At 32.4% G+C, this 23,533-nt stretch overlaps 2 long non-coding RNA genes across 3 annotated transcripts in view; one reads left to right on the top strand and one right to left on the bottom strand.

Moving 5' to 3' along the window:
- Window positions 1-14,992, bottom strand: part of LOC146918378 (uncharacterized) — a 31,115-nt gene extending 16,123 nt beyond the window's left edge. The window contains exons 1-3 of one of the 2 annotated variants that reach the window (XR_015016168.1): window positions 14,886-14,992; window positions 14,227-14,314; window positions 14,067-14,134 (exon numbers count right to left, since the gene is read on the bottom strand). This is a non-coding gene — a long non-coding RNA (uncharacterized LOC146918378). Of the gene's footprint in view, window positions 1-5,018; window positions 14,135-14,226; window positions 14,315-14,885 lie in introns of those variants that run through there. The other variant, XR_015016167.1, reaches the window with a different exon arrangement.
- A 1,946-nt stretch (window positions 14,993-16,938) lies between these two features.
- On the top strand, window positions 16,939-17,944 carry LOC146918377 (uncharacterized). The gene is made up of 2 exons (XR_015014315.1): window positions 16,939-17,484; window positions 17,630-17,944. It is a non-coding gene; the product is annotated as an uncharacterized LOC146918377 (long non-coding RNA).
- Window positions 17,945-23,533: the final 5,589 nt, after the last annotated feature.

Here is a 23,533-nt window from a genome sequence, read left to right as displayed (position 1 = left end):
CATGATAAATTAGCTATATCCAGTTCACAACATAAAAAATTATTAATACATTTGAAAAAATCGAATGAAAATTTATTGATTACATTATTAGTCATCACATGGTAGAACAACATACTGGATCATAAATTCCACTATCATCTTCATCATTATTATTTCCACTTTCTCCAAGGACATAATAAAAAAAATGCAAAGTTTTTTGGTGGTTATATTTGTTGGTAATCATATGAAGAATATGTTGACGAGTCATTGTAATACATGTGAGGTTGGTTATAAAATGGTAGTGCATGTAGGTTTGACTTATATGGATAATGCTCATGTGACATATAAGAAGGTTGTTGGTAATATGATAGACAATTACTTTAACTGCATTTAAATGGTGCAACAATATCAAAATCACCAAATGATTGTACTCCAATTGATTAGGAAGAATCATCCAATGTAGTCTCTTTATGATTCATACTTTTACCACGTCTTCCCTGACCTCTGCTACACCCACCAACAGTCATATCAACATGTGAACCTCCTTCCATTCTACATAGCAACATATTTTGATAACACATGACATATGATTATTCTTGAAAAGAATGAAATGACCCTCAACATATTTCATGACTTTGTTTAGGATTACCATTGCCACCATTTCCATGACTACCACCACTATTTCCATTATTGGGTGGACTTAAACCAACATTACCACTTTAACTAGGATTTTGACCCAAATTTGTGATATCACCACTAGATGTTTCTTCAATCTCATAATATGAATCAATAGAGAGACGCTCGACATTTTTTGTTTTATCCAACAATGGTCCCTCTCTTTATTCAGTACATGAAGATAAATAGTCTTCTTGAAATATATGATCAAGGTTGATAAGATTAAAGCTTTTTTCAATGTCTTCCCGACTTCTTATGGTGGTCCTCATTTTTTTACTTCATGTTGTAAAATGTAAAGACAAGCTTTTGTAGATTTTGATACTTCAACCTATTTCTTGTCTTTGTATGTATGTAGCTAAACGTACTTCATATTCATTCACAATTTAAAACTGAAGTTGTTTGGCTAAGAAATTTTACATTTATTCTTTGAAGTTCAAGAGCACGAGATTCATTTATAAACCATCATTCAACTATATAAAAAATTGAGTAAAACTAAGCATAACTTATAGTGAGGGGATTAACCATTGGGATTCGACGATAATTGGGATGGAATGGTTATTGTGAGGAGACCATCGATTTAGAGTGAGTGAAGAATTTTTTTCCGACCCTGTTACAATAAAAATTTACTGAAATGACTCACTTTCTCTCCTTTTTTTTGTCGTTTAGCTCATTACCGCCACTCTAGATGGTGATATTGAACCTGCCATGGAAGAGCAGTGCAGGCATGGCAGGGCGTGGCTGACTTGACTTTTTTTTTCTTTTCATTATCGCCATATGGTCTGGCGGTATTGAGTTTATATTATTATATTTTTCTTTTTCTCACTTGACCTGTATAAATACACCATACAATTCATCCAAATTCACAATCATTTTTCATACCATTATACTTCTTTTGTATCATGCCTGCTTCTTCTTCAGATTCTATTTCTTCTCCTTCTCCTCCATCCTCTCCGCCTTTCAAATTGGTCACTATTAAATTTGATCAACGTATACGACCATTTCAAATGTCGGTAACTCCATGTATGACTTTAGTGGAGTTGAAGAATGAGTTCAATCATATTTTTCGTCTAGCTAATGAGCCTTTGCGAAAAGTCAGTAATATTTATTATGGAGAGTCGTATATCTCGTAAGCATCTCATAAACATTTTGATAACTATTATGAATATAAACATCTCAAGAATGATACTGATGTTCAAGAGATGTTTTTGTACGAAGAAAATGCAGAAGGTCCATTTTATCTTGACATCAAGTCAAAATAGTCAATATGTGGAGAATCAATTGTTTTAATGTTGTTTGTTTGTTTATTTAAGTTAATGTAATTTGGTTTGAGTATTGTTTTAATGTTAAATTAAATTTTAAATGAAACAACCTTTCATGTTTATCTTGTCTTGGCTATTATATTGTTTCATTAACATTATAAAAATTAACATTAAAATCATAATACTAGATTATTTTTTAAAATGACAAAATTTTATTAAAGGTAAAAAAACAAGCCATAAATACTTATAAAACCTTTGTTGAACACATAATACATAATGATATTAACTACCAATTATTTATGGTCGGACAATTTTTTCTAATATGACAGGGATGCCGACACAACCCACACAGTCCCAGTGTCGGTGTCCTTTCCACCTCCTCGTCCATTTCAGTCATAACCCGAGTAATATTGGGTCAACCTTTCTTTAGTTTTCACATTTATGGATTATGGAAAAGCTCGAGACCATCTTATGGGGGCCAATAACTCTGGTCGTGGACTACTTTGAACGTTGTGTTGTAGATGGCGTAAACACACTCATTTTTGAACACATATGGAATAAGGGTTATGTTGTCGTGGTGAAATGAAGAACAAGCGACTATGACATCGGAACAAGGCAAATGTAAAGCTTGATATTTCCCACAATCACACCACCCTGCTTGTAGGTCCACACTAAAAGTTCCCATTGGCCTTCCCTCCCTGTAGTTGACAGTCTAACGGATAGAAAAGGTATACCTCTCTTGATCAAACAGTTCAACTTGATGGGTGTTGGACATAACAATGTCATCCTTAATCGCTTTCTTGCAATATTCATAAAACACATCTCCAGAACCTACCCTTGCAAACGCACTTTGAGCCCATTTGAAAAAAGACACTCCAACCTATAGTAGGTTGATATGACTATAGGTGTAACAGATAGGTTGCTTGTTCCCTTGACACAGAGTTCCACGACTTAACAAGGTTACTTATCATGTAGCCCCATCGTCGATCCTCGTCACATCCTTGAGTCCATTTTTCTTTCAAAATAGTGTCCACCCAATCAATTGCATGCTGATTTGCCTCTTGGATTATACCACGGTAGTATTCGAACAAGGGTATGTTCGTGACATATTTTGTATGTTAAGGAAAAAATTAGTTAGATAGTAAAGTTAATAATAACACGAATTAAAAAAGCTGTAAGATAATATTTTCACCCATATTATTTACTACATTCTTAAGATCTTCATCTTTATTGTACTCATGAAATTTTGTTTGATGTGTCGGATGCAGTACACATGAGTTGAACAAGTTTCTTGCCAACCATTATGTGGATCATTGAATGCGCTTTTAATTGATTCCTGTCTATAAAAGATCATGCAAACTGTACGTCCTGGTGTGACGTTCCTTCTAAGATTTTTCAAAAAAAAAAAAAACTCCATCGCTCATTTGTCTCACCTTAGACATGCACATAGGCGATTGGAATCGTTTTGTTGTTCCCATCTTGCGTTACTACAAGCAACAATGTCCCTTTGTACTTGTCATACAACCACATTCCGCCGACATGGATAACTGGTTTACAATACTTAAACTCATGGATGCATGGATAGAAGGCCCATAATAGACGATGAAACTATGTCTCTCCCTTCTCGCCACTTTGCGTATTCAAATTGAAGACAGTTCCTAGCATTGACTCCTTCATCACATTCAACCATTGCGGAAGAACATTATAAGATTACTCCCAACTCCCGTAAATAGATTTAATTGTCGCGTTCTTTGCTAGCCATGCCTTTGGATGTGTAGTAAAACTTTTCTCGTATGTGCGCAATGATCAACTTTGGATTTGTCGAGGCATCTGCAGTCACAAGGGTTTTGATGTTATCACTTAAAATTTTGTAGTTGAGCTTGCGATGATCTTGTGACATTGAAGATGATGTGCAGTTGTGTGGACCGAACATGGTCCATATCTTCCATTTTCCACTCCTTTTTCCATATGACGCTCTCAACTTAAATCGACAAGCCTCGTTGCTTAAGTTGAGAGCATCTTATAGAAAAAGTTTTGTCGATTTAAGTTGAGGGCGTCTTATAGAAAAACGAGTGGTAAATGGAAGATTGGGACAATGATCGGTCCACACAACTGCACATTGTCTTCAATGTCACAAGATCATCGCAAGCTCAACTACAAAATTATAAGTGATAACATCAAAACTCGTGTGCATGCAGAAGCCTCGACAAAGCCAAAGTTTATCATTGCGCACATACGAGAAAAGTTTTACTACACAACCACAACGAGAAAAGTTTTACTACACAACCACATATAGAAAGGCATGGCTTGCGAAGAGCGTAGCAATCAAATCTATTTACGAGATTTGGGATGAATCCTATAATGTTCTTCCGCAATGGTTGAATATGATGAAGGAGACAATGCCAGGAATCGTCTTTGATTTGAAGATGCAAAGTTGCGAGAAGGGAGAGACACTGTTTTATCGTCTATTATGGGCCTTTTATCCATGCATCAATGGGTTTAAGTATTGTAAACCAGTTATCCATGTCGACAGAATGTGGTTGTAGGGAAAGTACAAAGGGACATTGTTGCTTGCGGTAGCACAAGACGGGAACAAGATGGGAACAATAAAACGATTCCAATCACCTTTGCACTTGTTGAAGGTGAGACAAAAGAGGGATGAAGTTTTTTTTAAAATATCTTAGAAGGCACGTCATACAAGGATGTACCGTCTTCATGATCTCTAATAGAGATGAATCAATTAAAAGTGCATCCAATGACCCACATAATGGTTGACAAGAAACTTGTTCAACTCATGTATACTGCATCAGACACATCAAACAAAATTTCATGAGGACAATCAAGGATGGAGATCTTAAGGATGTTGTAAATAATATGGGTAAAAATATTATTTTACAGCTTTTTTAATTCGTGTTATTATTAACTTCACTATCTAACTGATTTTTTCCTTAATATACAGAATATGCGCTAAACATACCCTTGTTCGAATACTACCATAGTATAATCTAGAGAATAATGCTAGCAACACTCTCTTTTAAACACTCTCTAATACTCACTCTTTTATTGATTTAAATCATTGTGAGTCTACACTTTGAAAATTGAATCCACACAAAATGGTGGGACATATATTGATTTCATCCAATAAAAGAGTGAGTGCTAGAGAGAGTGTTAAAAAGTGAGTGTTGCGAGCATTCCTCGAATCCAGGAGGCAAATCAACGTGCATTAGATTGGGTAGACAATATACCGAAAGAAAAATGGACTCAAGCATATGACGAGGGTCGACGATGGCGCCACATGACAAACAAATTTGTTGAGTCGTGGGATTCTGTGTTTAAGGGAACAAGCAACCTACATGTTACACCTATAGTCCAATCAACCTACCATAGGTTGGCGTGTCTTTTTACCGAAAGGGCTCAAAGTGTGTTTGCAAGGGTAGGTTCTGGAGACGTGTTCTGTGAATATTGCAAGAAAACGATTAAGGATGACATTGTTAAGTCCAACACCCATCAAATTGAACTGTTTGACCGAGAGAAGTATATCTTCTGAGTTTTTGAGATCGTCAACTACAAGGAGGGAAGACCAATGGGTACTTTCAAGGTGGACCTACAAGCGGGGTGGTGTGATTGTGGGAAATATCAAGCTTTACATTTGCCTTGTTCCCATGTCATGGTCGCGTGTTCTTCATTTCACCATGACTACACAACTCTTATTCCATATATGTTCAAAAAAGAGTTTTTGCGTCATTTACAATACAACGTTCAAAGTAGTCCACGACAAGAGTTATTGACCCCCATAAGATAGTCCCAAGCTTTTGTCATAATCCACAAATGCAAAAACTAAAGAAATGTTGACCCAATAGTACTCGCATTAGGACTGAAATGGACGAGGTGGTGGAAAGGACACCGACACCGAGACTGTGTGGGTTGTGTCAGCATCCCGGTCATATTAGGAGAAATTGTCTGACCATAAATCACTGGAAGTTAATATCATTATGTATTATGTGTTCAACCAAGATTTTATAAGTATTTATGGCTTCTTCTTTTACCTTTAATGAAATTTTTTCGTTTAAAAAAAATCCAGTATTATGATTTTAATGTTGATTTATTATGTTAATTAAACAATATAATAGACGAGGCAATACAAACATGCTATGTTGTTTCATTTAAATGTTAATTTAACATTAAAACAATACTCAAACCAAATTGCATTAACTTAAATAAATAAACAAACAACATTAAAACATTTGATTATCCACATATTGACTATTCTGACTTAACGTCAAGATAAAATGGACCTTCTGCATTTTCTTCATACGAAAACATCTCTTGAACAGCAGCATCATTCTTGATTAAGTTTATATTCATAATAGTAATAAAAATGTTTATATGGTCCTAACGAGATATAGGCTCTCCATAATAAATATTATTAACTTTCCGTAAAGGTTCATTAGCTAGAAGAAAAATATGATTGAGCTCATTCTTCAATGTCACTAAAATCATACATGGAGTTACTGACATTTCAAATGGCCTAATCCAAAGATCAAATTTAACAGTGGCCAGTCGTAAAAGAGGAAAGGAAGAAGGAGAAGGATAAGAAATAGAATTTGAAGCAGAAGCAGAAATGATGCAAAAGAAGTATAATGGTATGAAAAAATGATTGTGAATTTGGATGAATGATATGGTGTATTTATGGAGGTCAAGTGAGAAAATGAAAAAAATTAATATAAACTCAATACCGCCAGACCATATGGCGATAATGAATTAACTAAGAGTGGCGGTAATGAGCTAAACAACAAAGAAAGGGAGAAAGTGTGTCATTTTGGTAAATTTTTATTGTAACAGGGTTCGAAAAAAAAATTATTCTCACTCTAAATTGACGGTCTCCTCACAATAACCATTCCATCCCAATTACCGTCGAATACTAATGGCCAGACCCCTCATTATATAAGTTATGCTTAGTTTTGCTCAATTTTTTTATATAGTTTAATTATGGTTTATAAATGAATGTCGTGCTATTGAACTTCAAAGAATAAATGTAAAATTTCTTATCCAAACAACTTCAGCTTGAAATTTTGAGCTAATATGAAGAAGCTTTAGCTACATACATACAAAGACAAGAAATAGGTTGAAGTATCAAAAGCTACAAAAACCTGTCTTCACATTTTAAAACATGAAGTAAAAAAATGAGGACCACCTTAAGAAGAAGTCGAGAAGACATTAAAAAAATCTTTAATTCTATCAACCTTGATCATATATTTCAAGAAGACTATTTATCTTCATGGACTGAATAAAGAGAGGGACCATTGTTAGATGAAAAAAAAATGTCGAGCGTCTGTCTATTGATTCATATTATGGGATTGAAGAAACATCTAGTGTTGATATCACAAATTTTGGTCAAACTCCTAGTCAAAGTGGTAATGGTGGTTTAAGTCCACCCAATAATGGAAATAGTGGTGGTAGTCATGGAAATTGTGGGAATGGTAATCCTAAACAAAGTCATGAAATAAGTGAAGGGTCATTTCATTCTTTTCAAGAATAATCATATGTCATGTGTTATCAAAATATGTTTCTTTGTAGAATGGAAGGAGGTTCACATGTTGATATGACTGTTGGTGGTTGTATCAGAGGTCAGGGGAGACATGGTAAAAGTAGAAATCATAAAGAGACTATATTGGATGATTCTTCCTCGTCAAGTGGAGTACAATTAATTGGTGATTTTTGTTTTGTTGCACCATTTGAAGGTAGTCAAAGAAATTATCTATCATATTACCATCAACCTTCTTATATGTCACATGAGCATTATCCATATAAGCCAAACCTAGATGCACTACCATTTTATAACCAACCTCACATGTATTACAATGACTCATCAACAAATTCTTCATATGACTACCAACAAATATAACCACCAAGAAACTTTGCATTTTTTTATTATGTTTTTGAAGAAAGTGGAAATAATAATGATGAAGATGATAGTGAAATTTATGATCCAGTACGTTGTTCTACTATGTGATGACTAGTAATGTAATCAATAAATTTTCATTAGACTTTTTCAAATGTATTAATAGTTTCTTATGTTGTGAACTGGATATAACTAATTTATCATGAAATTTGTTTGAAGATATGATATAAGTAATTATTAGTTAATTTCTTTTTAATCAGTCAAACATAATATCTTTGTTGAATGTATCATACTTTTAGTATAATATTTACTTCAAACATCTTATGATAATAAAAAAAAAGCTTTATTTAAGTTACTATACATTATATGATAATAAAAATAATTTTTTACTCTTTCAAAAAAAAATTAACTTAAATAGTTAAATAGTCCCCGTAAGTTCGCGTGATTTTGGTTTTCGTCCCTGTATCTTTTTTTGTTCTAAAACAAACCATGTAAGATGCAAATGTTTTGATTTTAGTCCCTACCGTTATCATCTGTTATAAAAACGTATACGTGGCAAACAGAGGGTGATGTGGCAATGGATGACGTGGCAGGCGACACTTATTTGGTAAAATGGATGATGAGTCACACATTGAGAGGAACCAAAACCAAAAAATAAAATTCATAGAGGAACTGAAAAAGGTTCATTAGCTAGACGAAAAATATCATTGAGTTCATTCTTTAACGTCACTAAAACTAACCATACATGGAGTTACTGACATTTTAAATGGCCTAATCCAATAATCAAATTTAACAATGGCCAGTCTTAAAGGAGGAGAGGAAGAAGGAGAAGGATAAGAAATAGAATCTGAAGCGGCAGCAAAAATGATGCAAAAGAAGTATAATGGTATGAAAAAATGGTTGTGAATTTGGATGAATGGTATGGTGTATTTATAGAGGTCATGTGAGAAAATGAAGAAAAAAATATAAACTCAATACCGCCAGACCATATGGCGGTAATGAAAAAAAAAGGGTCTAAGTTTGCCACCCCTGCACTACTATGATAGGTTCAATACCGTCTTCTGAAGTGGCAGTAATGAGCTAAAAAAAAATTGGGTCATTTTGGTAAATTTTATGGAAAGGGGGTAAGACTTGGAAAAAAGTTTTGGTGACAGGGTTGAAAAAAAAATTGAGTGAAAGAAGACTGGATATTTTTCTTTTTTCTTTTTATTTGCTGTTTGTTTTATTTATTTATCATGGTAACAGGGTCGATCAATTTTTTTTAACGATTTTTACTATGTCGGCAGCTATCATTTGGAAAACAATTTCCAACTTTGTTACCAAAAAAAATTTCACTTATGACCCTCTTTCATATTTATTTCCCAAAATGACCCACTTTCACCTTTTTTATTGTCGTTTTCTTTATTAGCACCAGTTGAGATGACGAAATTGAGCTGGTTTGTAGACACGTGGTTGGGCGTGACAGGTGATGGCTGATATGACAATTTCATTTTGATTTTTTTTCATTACCGCCGTTTCAAGTGGCGGTATTGAATTTATAATTTTTTTTCGTTTTCTCTTTTTGTCATAAGAAGTGTACATTAAAATTAAACACTAAAATAAATAAATAAATATTAATGATAATAAATATTAATTTATTAATTTGGAAACACTAATTATATTATTCATATAATTAGAAATAAAAACAAAGACAACTTTTTCACATTATCTAATTACGCCAATTTAAATTATGACGTCCGGTAGCACAGAGTTTATCTTTCTTAGTTCATACGGGTTGTTGGTCTTACCCTTCCTCTTGCTCTTCCTCTTCTACCTCCTCATCATAAATTTCCAGCATCATTGGTTTCTATAGTCACCTCATTTTGTACTTGTGGAACATATAGTTAGTCTAGTCTAAATTTCATTATCAAAATCATTGTCATTAAACCTTGCACTTGTTGATGTGGCCATTGGGGTGGGTAGTTTGTTTTGGGATAGTTTATAATGTTTGGAGGGGTTGGTTGGTAGGTTGAACGAGGAGTATTGTGTTTGGTCTGGGTAACTGTTTTGTGAGGTATTTTGAGTTGGATTAAAGTCATCAAATGAATAGTTTGTTGTTCGGGAGCTTTCTCCATGATGACTATATTGAGAGTAGCTTGGATATGGAATTAGGGAGTTTTGTAAGAATTGGTTCGCAGGCTATGGTGGCGATTCGTAAGTTTGGTTGTAGTTGTAGTTGGTGGATGGGTTAAAGCTTTCGTCAAAGTAGGTGGGCGGAGGTGTAATGAATTGATTATTGGGTGGAGGTGTATTTGACCATATGTTTGCATCTAACATCATATAGGTTTTTGGTGCTGCTGGATAGTTTGACGGCAATTCTCGTAAAATTCTTCTACACTCTACCAATGGATTTGCCAATAGTGCTTCTTTAGAAATCCACAGATGATCTCCAAAAAAGTTCCAATACCATTCAAAATATTGACGATTCAGATAAACTTTATGGTTATATTAGACTCCATCTAGTGCTAACTGATGACGTTTGTTTCACTTTTGGATATGATACTGAAATTTATCACCCCACGAGCCTTTTTTTTTTGTATTTGTCAATGAAATCTTGTGAAAATCTTCATATCATCTAGTATGGTAGATGGATATTGTAATAAGCCAAATTGAAGCATTACTCTATCTGTCTGATGTCTTTCGACCATCTCGAAACAGATGAGATATGTGTTTGCAGACCATATCTGGTTTTCTTCTTTGTTGGTATAATGGAAGTGGAGATTGGGCCTCCAACAGAACTGTTTAAAACAAGGAATGCTAGTCTTTTAATGTTGACTAAAAACCAATCACGAAAATAAAATGTGTAATACCTGATCATACGTCATATAGTCAATTTTTGAACGTGTCGAAACGAGATTATGCCAAGGATTTTCGATTAATTTACTCCCACGTTCTAGTCATCTAATTATTTTTAAAATGTTCTAATTAATATACTTGATAATTGGATTTAAAGATTAATAAGAAATAACATATTTATTTAACTTACATATTTGTCAATGGAGGCTGTGGTTCAACTTGTGGTGGGTGCCTGAGCATGGGAGTTATGCATAACATTCTTGACCACACCCATGTCTGTAACAGTATTATGCACCAAGGCATTTCATTAGCGCCATATATCGCAGCGTCACACAGGGATCTATAAAGCGTGGCCAAACAAGCCGAACCCCAATTGTATTGTCCAATCTCTTGAGGTGATTTAACCAACAATGGCAACCATTTGTACAAGGTTCCCAGTATAATTAGGCATTAAACGAGTGTTTATCAAGTATAAGACATTGGTTCTAAACAAATGTTGAATTGTAGGGGGACCTTCCATACCAATACCTTCAATATAATGTTCGAGCGAAACTACTTTTATACTATTCTCGTCCCTCTTAGCCTTCAATGGCATACTTCCTAAAGCATGTTCAACAATCTTTTACGATACTTCTGTTAGACATGTAACTGGTTCACCATTAATCTTTAGACCGAGGAGCATATGAACGTCTTCCAATGTTATCGTACACTTGCCTGATGGAAAAAGAAATGGGTGTGTCTCCGGCCTCCATCTTTCATATAGCATGGTTATGAAACGATTATCGACGTTGTATTTGTTTAGTTTAGTAGCCTCCCGTAATCTGGCTAACTTTAAGTTGTTTTCAATGTTTTGTGGTGCAGAGACATCCATATGATGAAAGTTTATTTTCAATGTTTTGTGACCGGCTAACTTTAACCCCGTCAAACACAACAACTCCATCAGATGGACATTGAAAATAGCTTAAAGTTATCCGGATTTTTGGAGGCTACTAAACTAAACAAATACAACGTCGATAATTGTTTAATAACTGCGTTATGCGAAAGATGGAGGCCGGAGACACACACATTTCTTTTTCCATCAGGCGAGTGTACGATAACGTTGGAAGACGTTCATATGATCTTTGGTTTAAAGATTAACGGTGTACCAGTTACCGGTCTAATAGAAGTATCATGGGAGATTGTTAAACATTCTTTAGGAAGTATGCCATTGAAGGCTAAGCGGGACGAGAAAAGTATAAAATTAGTTTAGCTCAAACATTATATCAATGGTATTGGTATGGCAGGTTCCCCTACAGTTCAATATTTGTTTAGAGCTTATGTCTTATACCTGTTAGGCACTCGTTTAATGCCTAATTATATTTGCAACCTTGTACATTTGAAATGGTGGTCATTGTTAGTTAAATCACCATAAGAGGTTGGACAATACAGTTGAGGTTCAGCTTGTTTGGACACACTTTATAGATCTCTGTGTGATATTGCAATATATGGCGCTAATGAAATGCCTGGGGTGCACAATACTCTTACAGGCATAGGCATGGTCAAGAATGTTATGCATAGCTCCCGTGCCCAGGCACCCACCACAAGCTGAAACACAACCTCCGTTGGCAAATATGAAAGTTAAATAAATATGTTATTTCTTATTAATTATTAAATACAATTACCAAGTGTATTAATTAGAACATTTTAAAAATAATTAGATGGCTAGAAGGTGGGAGTAAATTTACGAAAATCCTCGGCATAATCATGTTTTGACACGTTCAAAAATCGACAATATGACATATGATCAAGTATTACACTTTTTATTTTCGTGATTGCTTTTTAATCAACATTAGAAGACTAACATTCCTCGTTTTAAACAGTTCTATTGGAGGCCCTATCTCCACTTCCATTACACCAACGAAGAAGAAAGCCAGATATGGTATGTAAACACATATCTCATATATTTTGAGATAGTCGAAAGACATCAGACATATGGAGTAATGATTCAATTTCGTTTACCATAATATCCACCTGCCCTACCAGATGATATGAAAGATTTCAACAAGATTTCTTTGACAAACACAAAAATAAAAGGCTCGTGGGGAGATAAATTCCAGTATCATATCCAAAAGTGGAACCAACGTCATCTGTTAGCACTAGACGGAGTCTGATATAACCAAGAGGTTTAACCGAATCGTCAATATTTTGAATGGTATTGGAACTTTTTTTGAGATCGTATGTGGATTTCTAAAGAAGCACTATTGGCAAACTAAATGGTAGAGTGTAGAAGAATTTTACGAGAATTGCCGTCGGACTATCCTACAGCACCAAAAACCTATATGATGTCAGATGCAAACATGTGGTCAAATACACCTCCATCCAACAACCAATTCATTACACCTCCACCCACTTACTTTTACCAAAGCTTTAACTCATCCACCAACTACAACTACAACCGAACTTACCAATCTCCACCACATCCCATGAACCAATTCTTACAAAACTCTCCAATTTCATATCGAAGCTACTCTCAACATAGTCATCATGGAGAAAGCTCCCAAACATCAAATTATTCATTTGATCACTTTAATCCAACTCAGAATACCCCACAAACCAATTACCCAGATCAATCACATTACTTCTCGTTCAACCTACCAACCCCTCCAAACATTGTAAACCATCCCCAAACAAACTACACACCTCAATGGTCACATCCACAAACTAATACTATAGAAAGTCTGACTGTAGAGTTTAATGACGATGATTTCGTTAATGAAATTTGGACTAACTTTGTTCCAGAAGTACAAAATGAGGTGACTATGGAAACCAATGATGCTGATATTCATGATGAGGAGGTGGAAGAGGAAGAGTAGCAGCAAGAGGAAGAGCAAAACCAACAACACGTACGAATTAAAAAAGATAAACTTTGTGCTACGGGAGGTCATAATTTAAACTGGCGTAATTGGATAAAGCGGAAAAAGTAGCTTTTGTTTTTATTTCTAATTATATGAATAATATAATTAGTGTTTTCAAATTAATAATTTAATATCTATTATAATTAATATTTATTTATTATTATTAGTGTTAAAAAAAATTCAGTCAAGCAAAAAAATATTAGTGTTTAATTTTAAAGTACACTTCTTGTGACAAAAAGAGAGAACAAAAAAAATATATAAATTCAATACCGCCACTTGAAACGGCGGTAATGAAAAAAAATGGTCACACATGTTCTCACTTGTCACGCCCTGTCACATGTCTGCAAACCAGCTCAAGACCACCATCTCACTTGGCGGTAACGAGGAAAAGGACAAAAAAAAAATTGTGAAAGTGGGTCATTTCGAAAAAAAAATAAAATGAAAGGAGGTTAGAAGTAGAATTTTTTTTTGGTAACATGGTTGGAAAAAAAATTCATCAATTGGGTGTGTAAGTAAACTTACAACAATTGCTTCATCGGCTCATAGTACTTCTCTTTATTCTTAACTCCACTGCTCGCACTTATCTTTATCTAAAATCATAACTATATCATAGTTAAATAAAATAAAAATAATAAACACTGAATGTGTTAAATTGAAAGCTATGTAATGAAAAATTGGATACCTCTGAGTTCACGGTTGATTGATCGAATCCTGGACATGTCGGCCATTTTTTGTCGTTGATCTTTTTTGTTTGAACGAAGAGATAGAGCCTGTTGGAGTCAAACCCTAGCCGTAGTTAGTTTGGTTATGTTTGTAATTTAAAAGAAGAAATAACTAAGAATAAAAAGGGAAAGAAAGAGATCCCTGTCAAAAATTCTAGGATAAAAGAGGAAAAAAGAAATAACTAAGAATAAAAAGAGAAAGAAACCCTAGATCATTGAAAAAACTTCTCCACTTTATAATCTTGATCATTGAAGAATGAAAAATGTAAAAAGGGGGTGATGGTGTTTTAAAAATAAAAAATGGAATAAATAAATATTTAAAGGTGGAAATGTGACAATATGATGAACATGAAAGAAATAAAAATGACTAAACCCTTTCACCACAACGAAAATTATCAAGTTCAAACATATGCAAACATAGAAAGGAAAAAATAAATAATAAATACATTAGGAGAGAAGTTGAGAAATATAACTCATTTTGTTTTCTTACTGGAAATAACAATTTATTCTTGTTGACGGTGATATTTCTTTTCCCTTTGCTTTCATTGTTCTTCATTTTTTCAGTGTATATAACAACAAAGATATGTAATATCAAAAGAATATATAGCGCAAGGTTTACCTCAGCTTGAAGACTAAGATAATGTGTCAAGGTTTTCTTCCCAATTCTTCTTTGTAGTAGTTTTCATGAAGTGAAGTTGTTATTAATAGAGAGATGCAGAGGAGAGAAAGTTGAGGGAAAGAAACACTTTCCATTGTTTGGAACTCTTTAAAAAGGTAAGGGAAAGAAAGATTTCAGTGGGACCCAGCAAAAAAACCTTTCTGCACAAATATGGGAGGAAAGGTTGAGGAACATTAACTTTTTATTGCAAAGTCCATAATATCCTTGCTTTTATTGGTCAATATTTATTTTACTACTATTTACTCACCGTAGCTTGTTTCTTATTTTTTTTATTTCACCTCTTCATTCTATGTGTACGGCATACAAGGCATACAATTGGACTAGTACCCACACCTAGCCAAATTTTGCTTTCATTGAAAATGTATACATGTTTATATGTATATTCATGTTGAAAATGTTTGTAATATACACTATTTTTATTCAAGGGTATTTATGTCAATTAATAAATATAGATCTTTCTTTCCTTCAACTTTCTACTTTACTTTCTTTTATACCAAACAACCAAAACAATCCCCTCACTTTCCACTCTCTTTCTTTTCTCATACAATCTTTCCTTTATCTTTCTTTCCTTACACTTTCATTCTTCAACCAAACATACCCTTAGTCTTGTCAAAGAAAAAAGTGCAATGCAAGTGCCATGCATTAGTCTCATAAGGAATCCGAATCTCGTGCCATTTGTGTCATAAGTTTGTCTTCTCATTCATTGTTTGGAATCTCTTGATTCAAATTTCCTCCTCAGCCTATTTTGTTCTTTATACCTATGCAACGTTATCTTTTCTCCACCCAATCTAACGTACATTCTTTTATCAGTGTGAAATTAACGGTAGATATCATAGAAAAAATTTTCAATAAAAAAATGAGTACTAGCAATTGTTTAATTTATCTATCTTCCATTTAATTATTTTATGAGAGAAAGAAATAGATTCAAGTGGAGGATTAGGGAACTCATTTTAATAAGTGGAACCACTAATTTGTCTAGCTCATAAATATTCCTTTTGTGTCTATTTTTTGGGATAGCATTTGGGTGACATTGTGGTTGATAGTATTAGTGACATTGGAAAACACAATGTTGCAAGTGTATAAAAAAAAAAGCAAAAAACAAAAAACTTGTGAAAGAGAGATAAGAAAGCCACTTGAGACATTGTGGTTGACCAGTGTCACCCAAGTGCTACCCATCTTTTTCATATATTGAGTAACTTGAGACGAATACGATCTCTTTGTCGAGACACTCATTTCCTCAATTTATCATTAAGATCATGTTAACTTGTGCTCTAAATTTTTTAAAGAAGGAATTAAGAGATAGAAATGTTATTGGCATAGCCGTAATTGACACTCAATACAAGCCGCCAACATTATTCATCGTATTTATACCATGAACAATGTTTTCTGGTCACTTTTTTTATTAAATTTTTTTATTGTAGATGAAAAAAAAATTGTAGAGTAATGATATTTGTACATACAACTATTTTGTGAGATGATAGCATTCTTTTTCTTTTTCCTTATTAGTCAAAAACAAGAAAGAGAGAAAAAAGAAGTAAGAGTAAGAACATAATTTGAGTATGAGAAAGAGTTATATAAAAGTTATCACAAAATGGTTGTACAAATATCATTTCTCTTTTTTGTAACACTAAATTGCGTTGTGTTATTAACCAATTTCACTACTTCATTAACCACAACGATACATGCTGTAAATCACTTTTGAAATTTATGTACTTATCGTTTTTTTAAACTATATTAAATAAGTGGGTAACATTTTGCATTTTTGTGTTTAATGAAGTAGTCAAAGTGATTAATAAAATATGGCTAATGTTAACTTGTGCCCTCAAGGCACAAGTTAAGAAGTAAAAATAGAAATGTTTTGTTGTAATTAATGTATTTGAATTTAACTTTTTGACTTTTAACTAATTGAATGCACAAAATTTAAGAAACAATTTCTACTTTTGGGTTGCTTAACATGTGCCCTAAGGGCACAAGTTAACATGACCCATAAAATATATATGTTTTAAAAGTGGTTAATTAACAACATACATTTTTATGGTTAATGAAATTGTGAAATTAATTAATGATATAATTCAGTTTGTGTTACAAAAAATTTCCTATATATAAGAAAAAAATTAAAAAAACTAAGTGACTATTAAAAACATCGGGTTCCAATAGCATAGGAATTAGGAGATATGATTACATTAACACTAACCTAAAGTTACACTAATTCCAACCTTCACCCAACTTTGTGGCACATAACATTCTTTGATGAGGTAGTGACCATCTAACTTTTAATGTGTTCATAATTTTTCCACCACCCAAGTCTACAAACATAAAATTAAAAAAAAAAAATTGACAAAAAAATAAAATAAAAAATTGAACTTTCCTCAAAAAAATAAATTTGAACTTACCTTGACGGGTTGGTTTGAATATGCGCTATACCTATTGGTTTAAAAAGCATAGACTTTGAGAAACAAGCAAAATTTAACCCAATAAACCATCTTCCTATATCCTTCAATCCAAATGTGACTCCATCTCAAAATCCTTCCTAATCATGGTATGTATAGATCTTTTACTTTTTTTTTTTTTTTTAATCCAATTTATTTTATATGTTTGTTTACCAATGCAAGAAAATGTTTTCTTAATTTTAGGTAATGACTAATGAGCATTTTCCTTTTTTTTTAATGTGTTTGTTGTTGCAGTCCCTTACAACTTTGATGTTTAGATCTATGCTTAGGCTTCTAACATTGTTAATTGGTGAGCCTGCCACTTCAATTCCAACACTGCTATACTATAGTGGTCTTCTTCCTCACAATGTTGTTCTAGTAAGAATGGTTCGTCACGACTTGCTTGATCAAGAAAATTACCTCTTCCATTTTCTCATTAGCTTAATGAGTTGTTTTTAGTGAACTAATTGTGCCAATATTTTTATTCATTTTTAATCTCCATGTAGTGGGTTTATATCAAATTAAGTTGAGATTTGCTAGACACCAAAAAAATATTAAATTAAGTTGAAAGTGAGCGTGTCTTCAATTTTTGTATTTTATTTTATTTTTATTTAACCATCAAGCTCAATGACAAGCAATTTTAAACTTAGGAAGATCAATGTAGTTGTAACATATGCGGTCATTTATGTCTTTCTAATAAATTCCATTAAAAAAACAAGTGAGATGTTTTAATATAGAGATAACTCACATGTACATGTAAGATTTATATCCCTTTTTTCTCATAGCAATGTGTTTATTCAGGATACTTGAAATGTTAACCAACTTTTTCATTTTAGAGACAGTTGATACTTGAAATCTTAACCAAACATTAGTATAACATGATAGTTTGATTTGGTTTTTAGGAAAAAATTGAGTCGATTAAAATAGTTGGTTCGTTTGGTAGCTTTTGGTTTTCTTTCAAAATTCGAATTAAACCGAATAAGTGATGCATAAAATATAAGAAACAATAAAAATAGTAATAATAAATACAACATGTTTAAAAAGCGTTAACTTAGTAGTTAGGGCTTGACTGTATATTTTAAGTGACAAAGTTCAGATTTATTCTACCATTAGTGTCACTGTTAGTCTATTATTAATAAAATGCTCTCTTCCAAAAATATAAATAAATCACTACATGTATTTTTAGATAACAATACTAATGTTCTCATGAGCTTAACTCAGTTGGTAAGAATAATGCATATTATATGCAAAGTCCGGTGTTTAAACCTCAGCCACCATCAAATAAAAGATAACAATACTAATATAAATAACACATAATTGTTTGAATTAAGATTATTTTTTGTCAAATAACTTGGTGGCTATAAATCCACCTTTTAAGATAAATAACTGAGATATCTGGAGTTTGAATTCTGGCTCATGTATATATTATGTAATATCTCTATCAACTGAATTAAGTTTACAAGGATATTTGTATTAAGTTTCTGGTGATTGATTTTGAATAATAAAAAAATTATTACTCAAATAAAAAGCTGTTAGATTTGTTTGATTTTATTTTGGATCTAACATAATTAAATAAATAATTGGTTTTGATTATCTTTTGAATCATATAATTGAATGTAAGATATGAAGCGTATCAAATGAGAACACCCCATCTTATATGAGAATGAAATGAATAATTTTCATCCCTTAGATTAAAATTAACGATGGAAATTAAAACTTTAATTTTAGCTACTCAGGTGCCACAATTTTCTATTTTCTTGTCTTCTCGCTCTGCACATCTTTGTCAAAACTACATAAATAAATCAGATTAGGATTAGATGACTTTGTAGAGGGAAAGTTATGGTAAGTTTAGTACATTTTTGTGTGAAGGAAAGTTATGGTAAACAACGTTTCTTGTTTACCACAACTTTGTGGAAAGGAAGTTATGGCAACAATTCGGATTAGGATTAGGTGACATTGTTAGAGCAAAATCCGAGATGATACAAAAGAAAGGAAAACAACTTTATGTGCGTAAAACATCATCTGTTAGAGTCATGAACACTCTTTATATAATGTTGGAAACTAATCAATGTGAGACTTCAGTGTTTTTCAAATTATACTCGTTAATATACACTAATATACAATGTGAGACTCTAGAGTTTTTATTTTCAATTCACACATTCTATGTTCCAATATCCTCTATGTCATTGAAGTTGCAGGATTGTATAGCACCTGATAACTGAAGCAGATTTGTGAAACAAGGGGGAAAAATTGAATCCAAAATTTTCATATATGTTTAAGAGCCCGATAAACTCAAATTTTCTATTTATAATATAGAGGAATAGATTTTCGATCCAATCCGTAATTTTTGTTCCATTCCTTGTTTTTTAATTTTAGTAACCCTTAACCATTAGAATTTAATTGTACATGGTTTTTTTCCTTCAAAAAAAAAATTGTACATGGTTTTGTTGCATTGATATAAAAGAATAATCTAACTAGGTTTTGTTGAAAGGCATCGATTGTAATCGGTATAGTTATACTTAATCAACTATAACTATATGTACATGCATGTGAACCAAAAGGAATATGCTGAATGAAAAGAAGTTTCTTCTTCCTATGAATTCTTTCTTCTCTTTCTTCTCTTCCTATGTGAACCATAAATCCTGGCTCAACTGGTAAAAATGATGAAATTGTATGTCGTATCGGAGTTCGAACTTTGATACCTCCACTTTATGTGTGTGAGTTCATGATGACTTTGTCATCTCGTCTATCTAAAAAAAAAAGTTAATACTCACTCGAAGAGTATTTGTTGCATTGATATTTTGTATAGCAATGTAAGAGAGTCTTATTTCTTCAGTGAGACTCATTCACTTGGTCCTTTTTTTTTCGTGTACCCTATACAATTATCTATTTCTTTTTCATCCATATTTTTTTCCTTTCATTTTTTCCTCCATTTTTCTTTTTTATTAATCAAACAAATGTACCAAATTTTTAGTTTCTTGTCATTCCTTTTTCAGATTTATTTATGTTTATTACGTCTCACTTCTTCTCTCAAAAAAGAAAGTGTGTTGAACATCATTTTTTCTTCACAAAAATTCTTACTATTTTTTCATTGCTTGAATTTCGAAGGTCAAACTACCTTGTCTAATTCTATATATATATATATATATATATATATATATATATATATATATATATATATATATATATATATATATATATATATATATAAACCACTTTGTCTATTCACAATTAAAATATTGTTTTATTAAGACAATTAAAAAAATTATGGTATTGAAGACTATATGTCCTCCTGCATATCGAAGCAAAGTCCTTTTCTTTATGTCGTTAGATTGCCAAATCTGTTGTTGAAGTTGCAACAACTAGTTTAGTTGAATTTATATTCCACTCCACAAAGGATCATGGGTAGGACAAATTTGGTCGGCAGGTAAATTTCTGGACACATGTTGTCATATTATATATTATATATTATATTATATTTGGACATAAATTTAATGTAGAATCACCGATGTGCGATTTTGATTTTTTGTAGAATACTTATACATTGTAACAAAAAATAATAATTAATAATTGAAAAATGTTTACAAGTGACTTAAGAGCACTTTTAACAAATGTCTTAAAGATATTTGTTAATATTGTGAATTCGTTAAAAAATCACACCAATAAAATACTTGATGTATGGAGTAAAGTAATCAAGCAATCAAAACAAGTGGGTGACAGTTATAAACACAAGTAAAAGAAGAAATAGAGCGAGAGAAAGAAAGAGAGAACACAAAAGAATTTGTTTACTCATTTTGGTCCAATACTGTTCTAGTCTGGGGGAGAGAGCAGCCCTCCATTACACAATAATGATTAGTAATTTTACAAAAGAGATGTCAAAGTGTTACAAGAATAAGTCTTCAAACCTAATTCTATCCAAAGTCATAATCTCTTCCCGTGACCTAGAGACTCAATCCTAATAGTGTTTCCCAAGTTGAATCACTCACAACCCTAGTGTCTCCCGCTTAGAGAAATCTCTCTAAAACCCTAATTTGTTGTTTGTTTCTAAACCCTTGTTTTCAGCCTCCTCTCTCTCTCTCAAGGTTTACTCAGATACAAGTTCTATATTTATAGTAAAAGTATCCCTTAAAAACCTGGAACAAATCTCAGCCCAAAAATACGTATTGTTTTATTTTCTGCTGGCAAAATCGGGCCCTGATTTCCTCCATTCGGCCACCGATTTTTGTCGAATGGAAAGGCTTAAACAACATTTAAAATCGGGCCCCGATTTTGCCAATTCGGACCCCAATTTTGGCAGTTCCAGAAACCAATTTTGAGTCACTTTCACGACAGATAAGAAGTCTAAAGAGGAAAATTTGTCTTAGAATTGGTACATTCAATACATAGAAAGTTTAAAAAGTAACCTTTTTTACATAAAATTTATATAAAAAAAAATTATTTTTGAATCCTTAATAAGTGTCATCATAGAAAGACCCTTAATGGTAATGAGAAACTCTTACATAGTCGCAACCCCAGACTAAAAGTATATGGGCGCACACACACATTAAAAGAAAAACAAATTAGTCAGATCATTTTTTACTTTTATCTTTAAATTTTTCTTATTCAAGTGAGTGTGCCTAAACATATTTTGTTTGTGTTTGTGACCAACTTGGACTTTCTTTGACAATAATATTATAAGTCCATACTCTGATTTTAAATGGTATGGCCCATAAGTGGACAGTGAGTTTATACTCATCAGTGTAGTCGATCCTTGGATTGAATATTGAGTTTAAAAAGGGAATGCATTGAGAGAAAGACTTGTGTGGACCAGGACCACACAATTGGGTTTGGTCACACACACAAACACATAGTTTTTTCTTTCTTTTTTTACTTTTTCCATTTTCTCTCTCTTCTCTCTTCTCTCTCTTCTCTCCCATTTCTTTGGTTGTGACCAAGAAATTGGGTTTGGTCCCTGGTGTACACAAGTATTTTCCATGCATTGATATTATATATCAAAGATTATTTATACATGAATAGAAGACAAGTAGGTAACAAATTGAGGTGTTAAGCCTTTTTGGATGACAAAATGAATCATTGTAAACATAACATTCACAAACTTAAGATACAGTACATTGTTGTGCATTACTCTTTAAACTCTGTAGAATGTAAACAACCTCTCTACTAACATGTTGATTGTCAGAACATGCTTTTTTATGTTTGATACTTTATTTGACGTAACTTTTAAGGTCATCTGTCCTACCGTTAAAGCTCCAACCCTTAATCCTACAAGTGGTTTATCCATTACAAGTATGTAGAACCATCGGATTTATCCATTTTTAGTTGAGGTTTCATTGTCTATGAAACATGCTTTTATTGCATCATTTGATGTTATTCATCGAACTTGAATTCAATTCCTAATTAATTCAGACAAAAATCTACAATTAATTTTTCCATTAAAGGTATTACCATTTATATTTGAAACTAAAATTGCGTGTAATCAATCAAACTATAATAGTATCTGAAACCGTCACAATGAACCAAAAAAGAATAACTACTTATTGTGAAAATGAATTTTATTATCATTGTGCATTGATCAAGCAAATATCCCACCTTAATTTGTCTTGATTCTACCATTAAAAAATTATCTTACAAATTGTACAAGGTTATACGTATGTATCAAAATGTGACATCACATATGAAAAAACTATTCGAAGAAGACAAATATTTAAAAACTATGCTAATTTTGTCTAATGGTATACACTGCCAAAACATTCCAATATGATTGCAATACAACAATATAATGGAAATTTAACAAATACATTCCATTAATGTCAGAAACTTAATTTTTTACCAGTTTAGTGAAGATAATGTTGGGACAAAATTAAAAAGCATAAACTATGTAATAAAATCAAATTGATAAATTAACTTTTCGTGTACGATATCTTTGTTAATGTTCAAAAACCGATCCAGCTCAGCAAAAATATTCTCATTGATCCTAGTTTCTTTAGATCTTGACCGTCAATTGCATTTCTTAGTCGTAAAAAGTCATTGAATTGAACGGCTATAATTTAACTAGCTCATCTAAACATGATTCTTCATATATGCATCAAATAAAACTTGTGCAAGGATTTTTCTCATATCTCATAAATTGTTCAACAAAAAATACTCATGTTTCACATG

The sequence above is a fragment of the Medicago sativa genome, chromosome 6 (assembly GCF_051527215.1).
Source record: "Medicago sativa cultivar Bolivia chromosome 6, Bolivia_mono, whole genome shotgun sequence".
Lineage (NCBI taxonomy): Eukaryota > Viridiplantae > Streptophyta > Magnoliopsida > Fabales > Fabaceae > Medicago > Medicago sativa.
The sequence above is the reverse complement of the archived record's forward strand: the minus strand, read 5'-3'. Positions and strand labels throughout refer to the sequence as shown.